This window comes from Drosophila takahashii, chromosome 3R (genome assembly GCF_030179915.1).
Source record: "Drosophila takahashii strain IR98-3 E-12201 chromosome 3R, DtakHiC1v2, whole genome shotgun sequence".
Classification (NCBI taxonomy): Eukaryota; Metazoa; Arthropoda; class Insecta; order Diptera; family Drosophilidae; genus Drosophila; species Drosophila takahashii.
Window position 1 is genome coordinate 35,561,182 of NC_091681.1, and position 14,078 is coordinate 35,575,259.

General features: G+C 36.0%; 1 protein-coding gene across 5 annotated transcripts in view; it reads right to left on the reverse strand.

Moving 5' to 3' along the window:
• tmod (tropomodulin) overlaps positions 1–14,078 on the reverse strand; it is a 57,583-nt gene that overhangs the window by 37,399 nt on the left and 6,106 nt on the right. The window contains exon 1 of one of the 5 annotated variants that reach the window (XR_001770043.2): positions 890–1,042. The exons of the other annotated variants lie outside the window; for them this stretch is intronic. The gene's annotated coding sequence lies outside the window, so the exon portion shown is untranslated. Of the gene's footprint in view, positions 1–889; positions 1,043–14,078 lie in introns of those variants that run through there. 5 annotated transcript variants of the gene reach the window in all.

Consider the following 14,078-nt stretch of genomic DNA (forward strand, 5'->3'; position numbering starts at 1 on the left):
ATCATCCCAAACTCAAACCCATCGACCTGGAAATGCTTCATCTTCCTTCCCTTTTCAAGTTTGGAACCCTTTTAGTGGTCGAACGAGCGAACCAAGTTCTTTCTCAGAATTTTCTTCCCCCCGGAAAAGTATGTGCATACATTAGTGGAAACCTGGGGGAAATTCTCTGCCTTCGATGGTGATTAATGTGTCTCGGTTTTTGTTTATTTTTCAGGGGAAATCAGCCAGGCGCAAAAGCGTCACTAAATGCTTCAGTTAATTAGCCATCGATGAATAAACCAAAGGAGTATCGCAACTTTGCTTTAAATAATTATTTTTGTTTGGGTAAAAGTTTGTTTATAAATGCATATTTTAGCAGAAATGTTTCCAAGTCGGTGGTGAATTAATTTTAGTGGATAGCGTTTTAAATTATTAAATTTAAAACTGTGAAATTGATGGAATTTAAATATTTATTAATTAATAATAATAATATTTTTAATCTCCCATGAGTTGAAAGAATGAATTTTCTGCTTATTTAAATTTACTAAAATTATATTCATAGGATATTTCCCATTTTTCATAACTAAAAGAAATACAGAAATAAAATATTTCAGTTAAAGACACATAAATAAGTTAGTACTATTGATTTATTTCGCAATACAAAATAAAATCTCGTGACTATTTCCCCAAGAAATTCACAAAAGTCCCAATAAAAACAGCATTTAATTCTATGCTTTTCCTCAGATATTTTCCTTTTCCAACGACTACGAAAAAATATAGAGAATTCTTAAAGACACACTGACGCTCTCGCTGGGAAAAATCGACGACGAGTGGAACTTTCAATCCGTCGGGCATTTGTCAGTTTGACAGTTTTTAGACGACCCACCCACCCACTTTTCCATTTTCGTACCTTGGTGGTGCGGGTCTTGTGCCACTGGGAGGTTTTCTTGGTCGTCGTGGTGGTGGTGGTGGTCTCCTGCTCCTCCTCCACCTCCACATCATCCTCCTCCTGGTCGATGACGTCCTTGTCTTTGGCAGAGTCTGCCATGCTGAATATGTGTGCTTTCGAGAGTGCTGTAATCCTTTCTAGCCCCGAATTCTTTGCATAAATGCTTTCTTCCACTCTTCACTCACTCACAAAATATTATCGTATAATTTTCTTGATTTTTTGTATGACTCATGAACACTTTTTCTCGCTCATTTTTACTGGAAACACATTCGATTTGTATTTTTATTTTGATATCTGCGCATATGAATATGAATAAAATATTATTTATTATTTATTTATTTGATTTGAACGCTGATTTTGTTATTCTTTTCAGCAAAAATCTCTCGCTTTTTCTCCGGTGCGAATTTATGGCTGCAGCTGCCCCGAAAAGTGAAATTCTTAGCTATAATTAATTAAACGCGTTCACCAACAACACCAACAACAATTTCGAGTGCAAATTTGTGCGCCAAACTTGGCCGGCAATTAAATTCTGTAATTATTTGTAAATAAACGGCAATGGACGCAGATTTATGAACTTACAAATCCGCCAAAGGCGTGGGGATTTATCCATAAATTAAATGAGGATTTGACATTCATGAATTATGGAAAGGCAACCCCTTTACCCTCCGTTTATATCAATCCTTTTTTCTGGGAACCATATTTGTGGGTTTGGTGGGCGAAAACTTTGTCTATAATTACGAAAATTACTTCCTCAATTTTAGAAAGAAATTCTCATAAACCAAATCGCAATTAAACTCAGCAGCTGTGATTCACATAGAAATTAAAATTAAAAGCTGGGAAATACGTTTAATAAACCATTTATACATAGAAAATTCATAGAAACCTTTTCTTTACAATCGTATAAATTTGTAAAATATTTTGTATAAATTCAAAGATAAATGTAAGCCCCCAGAAATATATACAATTTTATTGGAACATATTTCCTTTTTATTTAACAAATATTTTAAGAATAAATTCTATTTTTAAGGAAACGAGCTCTGTGGTTTAATTTTTGTATTTTGTGCAGGAAAATGTCCCAAAAATTGTGTAATAAAATTGAGTGGCTTAAAATTCACACTGAATGCAAAGTGAAAAGAAAACTTTGGAGAGGAAAAATATTTTTGGTCGAGTGCGAAAAAGTACATGAATGGAAATGTTTAAAAATGTGTATTTGGCCTTTGTTTATCCTGTCTGCTATTTTTTTTAGTGATTTAATTGTTTGAATTGTGTGTCGGGTCGGCAGGCCTTAAATTCGTGTCAGTTTTTGTGGCGAAAAGTGTTTTATATCAAAAGCATTTTCATTTTAATGCACTTTTATGGACAGCGAGCGTGAATGCCGCTGAAAATCATTTGTTTGCATTGAATTGTTTCTAGTATCACTGTTGTTGATGTTGTTTTTTATGTGGTGTCTGTTGAATTATTATTTGTTTGATTTGGGTTGCATGTTTCTGTGGCGTGTTGCACTTTTTTGGGTTTCGTGTTGTTTGTATTTGTATTTGTATTTGTATGGTGTTTTGGTGTTTTAGTGCCTGTTTTTGTTTCGGCTTCGATTTGCATTGATAGTGCTGTATTATGGCATTATTGGCTGGATCGACGGGCTGGCATGCAAATTTTCAAGTGGAACAACATTTGTCGGGCACAGTTTTTCAGCCTCAGCCTCACAGAAACGCGCGTCGAACGAACTGAGTTGGCCCGAGAAATTCTTTGCCAGTGCGGCTGGCCCCTCGGAAAAAGTGTGGAAAATGCGGGGAAGCGGGAAAGCGGGTAGCTGTTTTTGTGCCGAAAAAGAGAGCTGGCTAATAGAGCGGCGCACACAATCAGCACTTAATGTGGCCGCGGGGAGCTGAAAAATTCCGCAATTCGCTCATCATCATCTTCAAAATGAAATGCCAGCCTCTCTTATGTTATACACTTTAATTTTATTTTATTTCTTATTTTTTATTGTTTGTTATGTGTGTGTAGGTGTGTGCAAAAATGCCTCAGTTTTGCCTTCACTTTTTATCATATTTTTCATATTATTTTTCCACCCTTTGCGTTTTGTGTCAACCGGTCGTATGCGTAATTTGCCAGTTTATATGCCGCTTTTCTCTCTCTTTGCTGTTTGCGAACTTGCCAAAACAGGTGAACAACACTCACGACTTTTAACCGAACACGAAAAACAAATTAAGCTAAAATATTTTAAACATCATAAACATATTTGGTGATTTTCGAATTTGAATTTTGATTTTTGGCTGCGTCGATGCCTCGATCTCGATGAAGTGTAGATGCGACTGCCTTTGCTGGCCAACTGAATGGGGCAATCATTCGTCCAAATCGCTTGTTACTTTGCCTTCTTTGTTGGCCTTTGTCTCACCTTTTGTTTTGATATTTTCCATTTTCCCGAGTGTTAATCAGTCAACCCCTCGCATGATTTTTCCCCTGTTCATTCGATTTTCCATCATCCTTGTCGCGTGCTTATTGCGTTTTTCACTAATAATATATTTTTAGACAAATTGCGTTGCAGTGTACCAGGAAGATGCTTTAGTTTTCCTCAAAAAATTTAGATCTCGCAATCAGTCAGAAAATTAAGGCCTCAAATGGCGGAAATCTCGGCTAATGAGCTGTTTGCTTTTAATTAAACCGAAAATTTTCATTTAATTTGAATAGCATTGATTGGGTTTTCGTTTTTGCGTTTATAAAGGCTGGCTTTTTATCCCAAATCCCCAGCTGTCCTTTTGCCCGTGTAATTAATTGCTGCGCCTTTTACTTTTTTTCACCACCCCTTTTCCCTTTTTCCCCGCGAGCAACAAAAAGTTTTTCTTTCTTTTCTCGACCAACAAAGTTGTACTGTGAAAACCCCCTCCAGCTGGTTCATATAAATAAACAACAACAAACGATTTGTAGGCACAACGCCTGCTAAAAATAAAACGCTCGGATATTTCCACCCAAAAAAGCAAGAAAATAAAATATTATTTATAGCCCAAGGCGTCTGTATGTTTGCATATACGAATGTATGTGCACCTATATCAATATGCAGCGAAATGATTTTTGAATTTCCAATTCGCAGCTGGATTTGCAGCATGTTGATGTAAAAATCACAGATGCAAATGCAGCTCAAAAAAAATAAAAAACGGCGTGGAAAAATTGGAAAAAGTACACAGAACTGCAAGGTAAAAATCAGGCTAGATAAATGGAAAGCATTAATGGGGGAAAACAACTGCAGTCTGGCATTTTCGTATCGATGTTTACAAACAAAGGAGGGGTGGTGGAGGGGAAAATAAATCATCGGCAGGGGAAAGGGTGTGACAGGCGTTAAAGGGCTTTAACCCCGTCAAGCGGAAAATGGAGGAAAATGCGCGACAGAAGGGAAAATTCACTAGCAGTTTGAGAGTCACTGGCGAGGTGAGTCAAGGTGAGTTTCCCGCCCCTCGCTTTTCCGCTTGATGTCAAAAATGATCATTGACATTGTCGCGCACATACAGACGCCAAAAAAACTCTCACAAATACACACACCGGCCAAGGAAAACTCTCACATATATTTAGTCAAAGAGTTGCAGGTGTGCTAAGAGCAACTTTCTCTTCGATAATTAGCTCTTTTTGGCACGCACACACCTGCTGCTCCTGGCAAAAAAAAAAAATTAAAAAATAAAAGAGCTTGAGGTGAGCAAACTGTTGCTTCTTCTTCTCCTGCGGCCTTTTCTTTTATTTTTCTTATTTTCATTTATTTTTATTTGGCTCTTGAGTGTGTGCGTGAGTGCTCACCACCTGATTCATAGTTTCAGCTGAGTGACCGAACTGCTTTCAAGGTAAATCATTTCCAAATTCAGCGTGGCGAGGTGAGTTTTGAAGTTGATATTTGAAAAAGTATAATTGTATTTTCTTTTTGAGATTTTGTACGGTTTTGAAAAACGGAGATTACAGAAGATCTTGGGAAATAAACCTTCATCAAAACTTCTAATTTTTAAGCATTAAAAGAAAATTAATTTTTCAATGAAAGTTAAAAATACACTAGCTTTTTTTTTAATTTGAAAAAAGTGTTTTTAAAAACTTTTAATTTTTAAATGTTATTTTATAGTCAGTTCTTTTATGTGAAAAATTTAAACTATAAACAATTTTCTTTTAATGGAAAAGCTCTACGATTTCCAAAAACCCCAAGGCAATTGCAAATCAAAGTCAAAAAGTTCGCCTGTACTTAAGTGCAAGTAATGGTTGTAATACAAACATTCAAAGCAAATCCCAGGACCTTCCCTGCCCACCGAAAGCCGAAAATGCCCTCTTTAACCGCCGTCTGCAGAGGAATGTTTGGCTCGCCTGACCATGTGCCTGTCTACGCCTCATAAATATTATTTAATTTTATATATGTTTCTTTCCGAGCCATTAAAATTATGTAGGTTATAATTTAAATAATCAAACACAAAGAACGGCTGGGCGAGAGCAAGCGAAGCATCAAATGGAAGGCAGAAATGTTGCTAAAGAATTTCACCTCGTCTGGGGTCGCCCTCCCAAAAAAAAGAAAACACGAGTACCAATACATATATTGTAGAGAAAAGCGGAGAGAACCGAGTGTTAGGCGGAATATTTATAGATTTTGTTATTGTCAAAGTGTGTTGATGGGTCTCGGCATTAAGAAGAGAGGTGACCAAATAACAAGTTCAGGGATTATGGTCTTGGGCCCACGAAAGTCCATCAATGAATCAATTTTTGTAATGAGTAATGCGCTGGACTAAATTTAAATGTATCTAAAGCTGAGATATTGTGGAGAATTATTTTTCATATATATTTTTTCAGCCATATCTACTAGAAAAGTATTATTTTAATTCAAAGGTCTTTTTAAAGAATTCTTTTATATCTAAATTTATACCATTTTTGTTTTTCTTTATTTGTTTATGGCTTAAGCTATAAACAATTATAATTTTAAATTTAAAATAATTCAAATTCCTGTGCCAATTCTTTTGACAATAATTTTGCTACGGTTTTAATTAAATTAGGGATTATGTATTCAAGTCACCCAAATGCTCAAGTTCATTGAACTGTGATCCGAATTTAAGAAGTACTGTGTTTTTCAATAAGTCTTTGTGCAGCACAATGCATACCTATAAATAATTTGCAATCGTTTGTATAGAAAAATATCCATCAGCCATTTGTTTATCTATAGAGTCCATTAGAAATGGGCCCATAAAATGATCATCAAACGATGACAGGCATAAAAACGAGACAGAAATAGAGAAATGGAGGGGGAGAAAGTGAGATTCAGCTGGGACTTTTGATATTCGATTTGCATTTAACGAGCTGTTCGAGTGGTTTTCCCTGCATTTGTTGCTTCTGCATGTTGACTTCGTGTAAATTAATAATTTTTCCCATTTTATTTGGTCCCTGCTAATGGGCAGTTGATTTATGGACGTGCGACCTAAAGCCATTTGACGTTTTTATGGATGTTTGTCCCCTGATTATATGCATTTGTGATTGTGGCTAATAGTTTTCAGCCTCGGGTATTGTATATCAATCACACGCCCTGTTAGATTAAAAGCTAAAAATATTTTTGCAAAGCATATTTTGACATTAGCTACGTTTTGCTATTTAATCAACTGTTAAGCTTAAAATAATTTTAAAATAATTACAGTCTCTCAAAGCTCTTGTGTATCGAATATCAATCATCCGCCCTGTTGTTCTGCTTATTTTGGCATTTTCTAAATTCGATTTTTATTTAATAATACAAATTACATATTTAGTTTAAGAAATAAAAATAAGAAAAATCTCTTTTTGATTTATTATTACAAATGTTTTAAAAATATTTACATTCCTACAAGGAAGGTTTCGAAACCTCTGGCGCGTCGAATATCAATCATACGCCCTGTTGATCACATTCGGAATTGGAGAAATGTGTTTTTGAGAAAATCCCCAGAATAGCAGAGTCGAACCGATTTAGCAATCAAATTGCAGTTGTTCAAATGTCGTAGCGTTTAAATGTCGTCGCCCACTTCCGGGATCAGTTTTTCTTTCTTTCTGCCAGTCTTTCCCCCTCCCCAACCAACTTTTCTCCTCCATTTTCCCTCTCTTTCCTTTTTTTTTGGGGCAAACAACTAATTAGAGAGGCACATGTGGCGATCAACTTCTCATTTGGGGACTTGCAGTTGGTCGCGCATTTCAATTTTATTTCTTTTCATTGATTTTCTGTTCGCTGGTCTCTTTGTGTTTTCTTGATTTTCTCGATTTTCTTGGTTTTCTCTATTGCAAAAGCATCAACAATATCGCCGAATGCATTGCCATCGGCGGGGAGAGACGGCGGGGAGAGACGGCGGGGAAAACAGGGAAAATCGTTTTAGTGAAAATAAATTGAAAATCTTTTGGAACATATTTTGTATGTTGTGATAGATTGCGAGCGTTTTCAGCTGTCAGCCATCTTTGTTTGTAGTACATATGTGGGTGTTTGTTTGCTTTTTGCTTTGCCTGTTTGCCGTTTCCTCCGATGTCTATGCATATCCGCAGTATTCGCTGATTTTGCTTTGTTTGCTGAACTCGGAGTCAACGTGAAAAGCTGGGAAAATGGGAGAGAAAAAGAGGGAGCAGGGCTAAGAAAATTGCCGAGAAGTAGCAAGGATTCCATAATGCACTCCCATGAATTTTCATTGCATACTTTCAGGATCAGCAATCTGATATTAAGCGAAATGAATTAAGTTAACCATCAGTTAATGTTTTATTCGTATGCAATTAATTAGCTTCCTCTGTGGAGAAAATATAATTAAATTAAATCACTGGTGATGAATCAAATGTAATAAAATTTAAATATGGAAGTACATTATTTTTTCTGTAATAAAAAGTAATTTATTCCAATGAAATAAAAAAGGGAATCAAGCAAAAAACGGAATGGATTAACACATTGAAGGAAAATGTATAAATTAATTATCATAACATTAAAGGGGCTTTTACAAAATTAATTGTAATATTTCACAAGTGAACTGAAAACATTATTTCAATGTTAAAAGCTGTGTTAAATTATTCAGCACATTTCAACTTTAATGTAAAATTTTATTAATGTTCACCAAGAGCATAAAATCTTCGTTTTATTGTCTAAAAACAAGCTTATGTGTCTGTTTTCTATCCCTTCTCCCATTTGCATGGCGCTTTTTGATTGATTGCGCGAACGCTGCAAGCTGCAAACAAGACAATGGGGAAATGGCGCTGGGAAATGATTTTCCGAAATGTTCAAATCATTGAGGGAACCGGGGAAAATATTCATGACAGCTGCGGGTGGAAAGTTGGCTGTGGATTGTTGGCTGCGTGTGGAAATCTGGCCAATGCGTGGAGCACTGCAGTGACCGTGGTCTGCATTTAATCAATCTAATGCATTTGGTCCCCAAAACACCCCCTAAAAACACCCCAAGTCATTGGGGAGCACTCATCAAATTAACACCTCAAAATCTCAATCGCTCATGGGGCGCACTAATTAAATAAAAACAAAGCTAAAGGTGGAAATCGCTCACAAAAAAAGATGGCAAAGAAAATGTGCAGTAGCTCAAGAGTAATTTGAAAAATATATATATATTTCTTGATTAAAGACGAGTTTCAAGAATGAGCAAAATAAAACTAAAACAATTCAAAAGAAACGAAAGAGTGAAAAGAAAGTCACAAAAAGTGCAAGCCTTGATATAAGTATTTGCCAGCCTCTTCATCAGCAAAATTGAAAGATGAAGGAAGTCCACCGATTTACTAAGGGCACGGAAATAAAATGCTATGGCTTAAAATAATACAAATTAAAAATAAAACACTATAAAAAATGACAGTATGCAAAATAAAAATGACTAAATATATAATTACAACTTTTTTATTTCTGAAAAAACAATATTTAAAATTTTATAAGCGAAGTAAAAAATGTATTGTATTTTCATGACTCAAGATTTCAGCCAATTTTATCTTATATTTTCATTTATGAAAAGAAAATATTTTTACTTTTTTCCACGTCTTAAAAGCTTTTCGAAAACTTTTATATTTATATTTTCATTTTTAAATCCCCTCTTAGTAATTTAAAATATTTTTTCCAGCGTTATTTTGAGCTACTTAAGCGATGCACTGCGAAGGAGACCGCAAACTGCTTAGCAAAATTGCTAATAAACCAACACAAAGCGCAAACAACAAGGAACATGGAACGGAAAAGGTCCAGGGGGCAGAGGAAAAGCGGGAAAAGCGACAAAGGCCGAAGGCAGATAAAAAGTGTGTCGATAGCAGCTCAGAGTACAAGTAATAAAGGAAAACTCCGAGCGGGAAAGCGATTAAGCGAGAAAAGCGAGCAGGCAGGCAGGCAGTCAACGTTTATTTTTAAACATATTGAAAAGGCAAGAAGAAGCGGTTAAGTTAAGGCATCGGTCGAAGCGAATGAAAACAATTTTATTAAGTGAAAAATACGAAGGCAGAAAATAACCCGCAGCCAAAATAAACAGACCAAAGCCAAGGCACAAAAAAAAAATCGGAAAACAGCAAAGAGGGAAAAAGAAAGGCGGGAGACCGAAGCAGAGTCCTTGGCAGTGGGAAAATGTTCGCACACGAACAAAAACTCAACGGGTTGCCCAGGAAAAGGGGGCGGCAAGTTAAAAGAGGCGGGCCGAATCGAAGGATATGTGATTGAAAGATGCGTCGAAGCGTCGTTGTCGATGTCGGCTCACCTTGAACCACAACAACGCCAGAAACAACACGAAACAACACCGCACGCACAACGCGCAACCAAAATTACACTTTTATCAGGAGATTGTGATTGGGGAACACAAGAATATATTTACACCCTTTTAAATTGAAAATTGAAGCCAATAAACTTTAAAGTTTTCACTATCTTAAAATTTTTTTAAGTATTTAAATATATATTAAATTCATTCGCAGTATTTTAAATATTCCAACACTTTAGTTATAACATAAAAAAATGTAATACAAATGTAATTTCAAATAGGTTTGGTTTGGTTTAGCCAGATTGCAATAAATAACTGTAGCCTTAAAATAACTGTGCAGATCAGACACAATTAAGTGCAAAGAAAACGGAAGCAGACGACAAAATTTTACGAGCCAAGCAGCCGAAACGACAGAGGCGGCGATGAGCAGAAGGGGGCGTGGCCGGGTGGTGCAGGTGACAAAAGCACCGACGACGGCGACTTCTTTACATAAAAGATTGACAAGTGATTTTCACACCTAAGTGGCAAGCGCAGGAAAACACACAAAAGCAGCAGCAACAAAAATGGGGAAAAGTTTTGAGTTGTTTTGGCCTTCCCCCTATTTCCCCCCTTCCCGGGAAAACCGAAAAACCCCTCTCGTTAGGTTATTTTTTTGAAAATTTGTTGGAGGAAATTGTTTGGGGCATTGTTCGTGTGGCTCAGTTAGCTAAGTCGATAGATTTTCTCACCCCGGGGCGGTTTTAATTTGTTGAGTGGCGGTGGCCAGAGGAAAACTGACCATTGGAAATGTTGCACAATTTGATCGAATGATTGAGTGGGAAAACTTTCAAGGGTATGGCATAAAATCTAGTAAATTGCTATGGGAAAAGCTGGAAAACTAAGTTACCGAAAGAGGTGTAATTTATTAGATTAATTCGTTCTCTAACTAAATCTGGTTAGAATGATTGAAGGGGTTACCTTTTAAAATGCGATTTATTAGAGGAGGTGAAAAAAGGGTTTACATTTAAATTGAAAATTTGAGGTTTATTTTGAGCTAGATAAAAAAGGACCGGCAGTATCCCTTCAGAATAAATAAGAGTTATCAAAACTTTATTTTGGTTTTATTTTAATTACAATAAATATTTATTTAATTCTTAAGATTTTATTTTTTATTTATTTAGTTATTTATAGTCTGGTTCTGAGACAATTACAAATGGCCTTCAACCAATATAAACATATTTAAGGAAAACTGTAGAAAAGATAAATCCTGGATTTTTTGCCCTGTTTCATTATTAATTTAAAAATCTGGATAAATCTCTGTGCCAATAATTTCTCATGAAAACTGTTTGGATTATTCTTAAACTCAGAATAATCCCTGAGAACAATGAATGAACCTCTTGAGTCCGGTTTTCTATTTCTGAACCCTCTGTTGAGCGACTTACCGCATCGTCTGTGATGGCCATGATGACCGTTTGGCTTCCTGGTTTTCCTGGATTTTCCTAGCTTTTCTATTGATTCCCGGGGTAGAGAGTCGGGGAAACCGGGGGGTCTAATCCGCTTTTGCCAAAATCGAAATTAACTTGAATGGGGCAATCTTGGCTATTGCGCAGAAAATTCCAATTGAAATTTCCTAGTTTTGCGTGGATGGTATTTTACTTTATATATTTTTTTGATCTCACTGGCACACAAACACTCACACTGTGGTAAACAAGAAGATCGCGCGTCACAAAATCCGAAACTAATCTATTTATTTGGCCAACTGACTGACTGACTGGACCAATGGTCAATCCATTTCAATCCATTCCAGCTAGCTCTCGATATCTGGGTATATAAATCAATAGTTTCGGTTCGATTGGTACGCGATGCGCGCTGCTTTGTTTTGGGGCTTTTGCGATGCAACTAACTGAATGCGATGGCAAATGCAAATTCAAGTCGGAAACTGCATCGAAATGCAATCAAAGTGCCAATTGACGTCGAGTATTTGCTGTTTCTATATTATTGCTCTCAGTATATAAATCGGTATATTTATCGGTGTGTGCGGGTTTAACTTTCGATTTCTCGCCCGTTGACAAATTCCTGGCATTTTCGCGTGCTTTTCACATTCTTTTTTTTCTCGGTATATTATTATTTTTCCCACGACCGACAACCGACGAACGGAAATGGCAGCCATTGTCAGGGCCAAGTGGCCGATTTTTCAGGAGGCCTCTTAATTCGGACTTATGGCCACTTGGTCGCAATTAAAGCCGCTTTCGTTTGAATATTAATGGGCACATTAACCGCAAATTGCAGCCAGACTGCAATAATTACATTCGTTAATTTGCAGCTCGCGAAAAAATATAGGATATAATGGAAATAAAGAAATACGATAGCTGAATAAATTATGCGAACAGCGGGTTTCGCATTGCGAAGTGCGCTGCAAGCCTAAGCATTTAATTACATTTTAATTTCTAAGAAAATTCTTGGTAAAATTTATAATTCTTTAAATAAATATTGCAATTTTTTAACAGTTAAATACAATTTTAAATAATTTTACTAAATTAATAATTTAAATAATAATGGATAATATAAATTTTAAACTTTAGTTGAATTATTTATATTATTCAACTAAATTTAAGTAATTCTTCTATTGAGGTCGGATTTTAGCTATAATTATTTTTAATCGCTTTCTAATCAATTAAAAATATCCGACTATTTTTGCAATGATTTTACAAAGTAGCCAAAGGGCGAAATCGAATAAATAGATTTTCTGCACTGCACCAACGATGAAAAACAAAGCCAATTGAGAGCATGGCCGAATGTCAATTTTCGGCAGATGGAATTATAGGCCGGATTTAGGGGTCAGTCATCCAAATGGAAATACAAATTTATGGGGGATTATTTATTTGCAAGTGGAAAATAGAAGAAGCCGCAAGATGATTCTGTGTAAACAAGCAAATGTCAGTTTGCAGTCGTCGAGCTGTGTTGTTAATTTATTGTTGAATTGGGTTAGGCAAACGTTTGTTCAGCTGAACTAATTTGCAAATTGCGTTTGTAAGTTCTGTGCGTATTAATGTGCATTAATTTGTAGGGAAATGCTAATAACCCGAGGTGACTACTTCTGTTTAATCAGACTGATCCCTTGAATTCAGCCAATTTCCAGTTAATTGCCCTGCTTTCATTTGCATTTGGGATTGGGTTTGGGGCTTTGGAAAAGCCCTTACAAGTGCTCGGGAAAATCTGCAAAATTTCCTCATCCAATCGCCAACAGACAACAATGTTGATCAACCCCACTCCTTTTCATTTTCTTGGGTCGGCACGCAGAAAACTACGCAAAACATTTTGTAAATTGAATTTTATTTGTTAGAGATTTTTGCGGCGCGCTCAAATGTAATTGAAATAAATTCTCAATGGGAATATCCGGCCAAAAAGTTGGCGGAAGCTTATGGCAGGCAATGAAATTATTTGTTTGTAACGCTCTGCAAAATCTTGAATGTAAAACCCAGGGTTTTTCACTTCAAAACACTAAGCTATGGCCGAATTTCCGTTGCGGCAGGTCAAAGTATTTCGATTCGAAAGGAGCGATTTTCGATTTGATCTGGATAAATAAATTAAATGAAATATATGCCAGTCATAAAGCGGATTTTCACCAGAGGGAGATAGATAGAGAGGAAGATAAAGAGAGAGAGAACAAATCGCTCGGCGGAATAAATGGCACGTTCATCATACGCCCCGTGTACACAATTTGGCAGCTTTATTTATATACCCCAGCATGAATGCTATAGCATATATCCCGCACACATATTCGCCTTATGTTTTCACGCAAAACGTTTGCTTTTCAATTATATAAACATATTTCGATTGTATTCAGTATTCAGTGCTCAGTGTTGCGGGGGCCAGTGTGTGCATTAAAATTATAAATTGTTTGAACAGCCAAAAGGCACAAATAAATAAAATACAGAACCAAGAAAGAACGAGGCGAAACGAAGCGAAGTAAAATGAAAGCGAAGCGCATAAATAACTGACCAAATGTACTCGATATTTGGAATAGATGTGCGGTATTTTCTTCTTGATTTTTAAGGGAGGGAAAACTTGGTGAAATCTCCTTGGGAACTGCAACAAGTGAATGGAAGCTAAGCGAGCGTCAAAGGCCAAGAGACGCCTGACATTGAAATGTCTGTCTTGTTTTGTCACGCCTTTCAAAAAACCAACACACTCTTGGAAATACACTAAGAAAAAATGTTTAATGTTTAATAAATTGTGCAAATTTTTAAAATAAAAAGTAAACGATTTTAAAAATCAGCAGGACGACTAAGAGATTTTCTAAAATAATAAAACAAATTGTCTAAATCATTGAAATGGAGCTGGACAACTAAGATTTTTCTATAATAATAAAAAAAGTTCTAAATCATTAAAATGGAAGGTACATAAATTTAAAAATCAGTTGGGGGCATAACAGATTTTCAATAACTTATGGAAGGTTTTAAACTTTATTTTAAGTACATGCTTTGAAATTAAATATT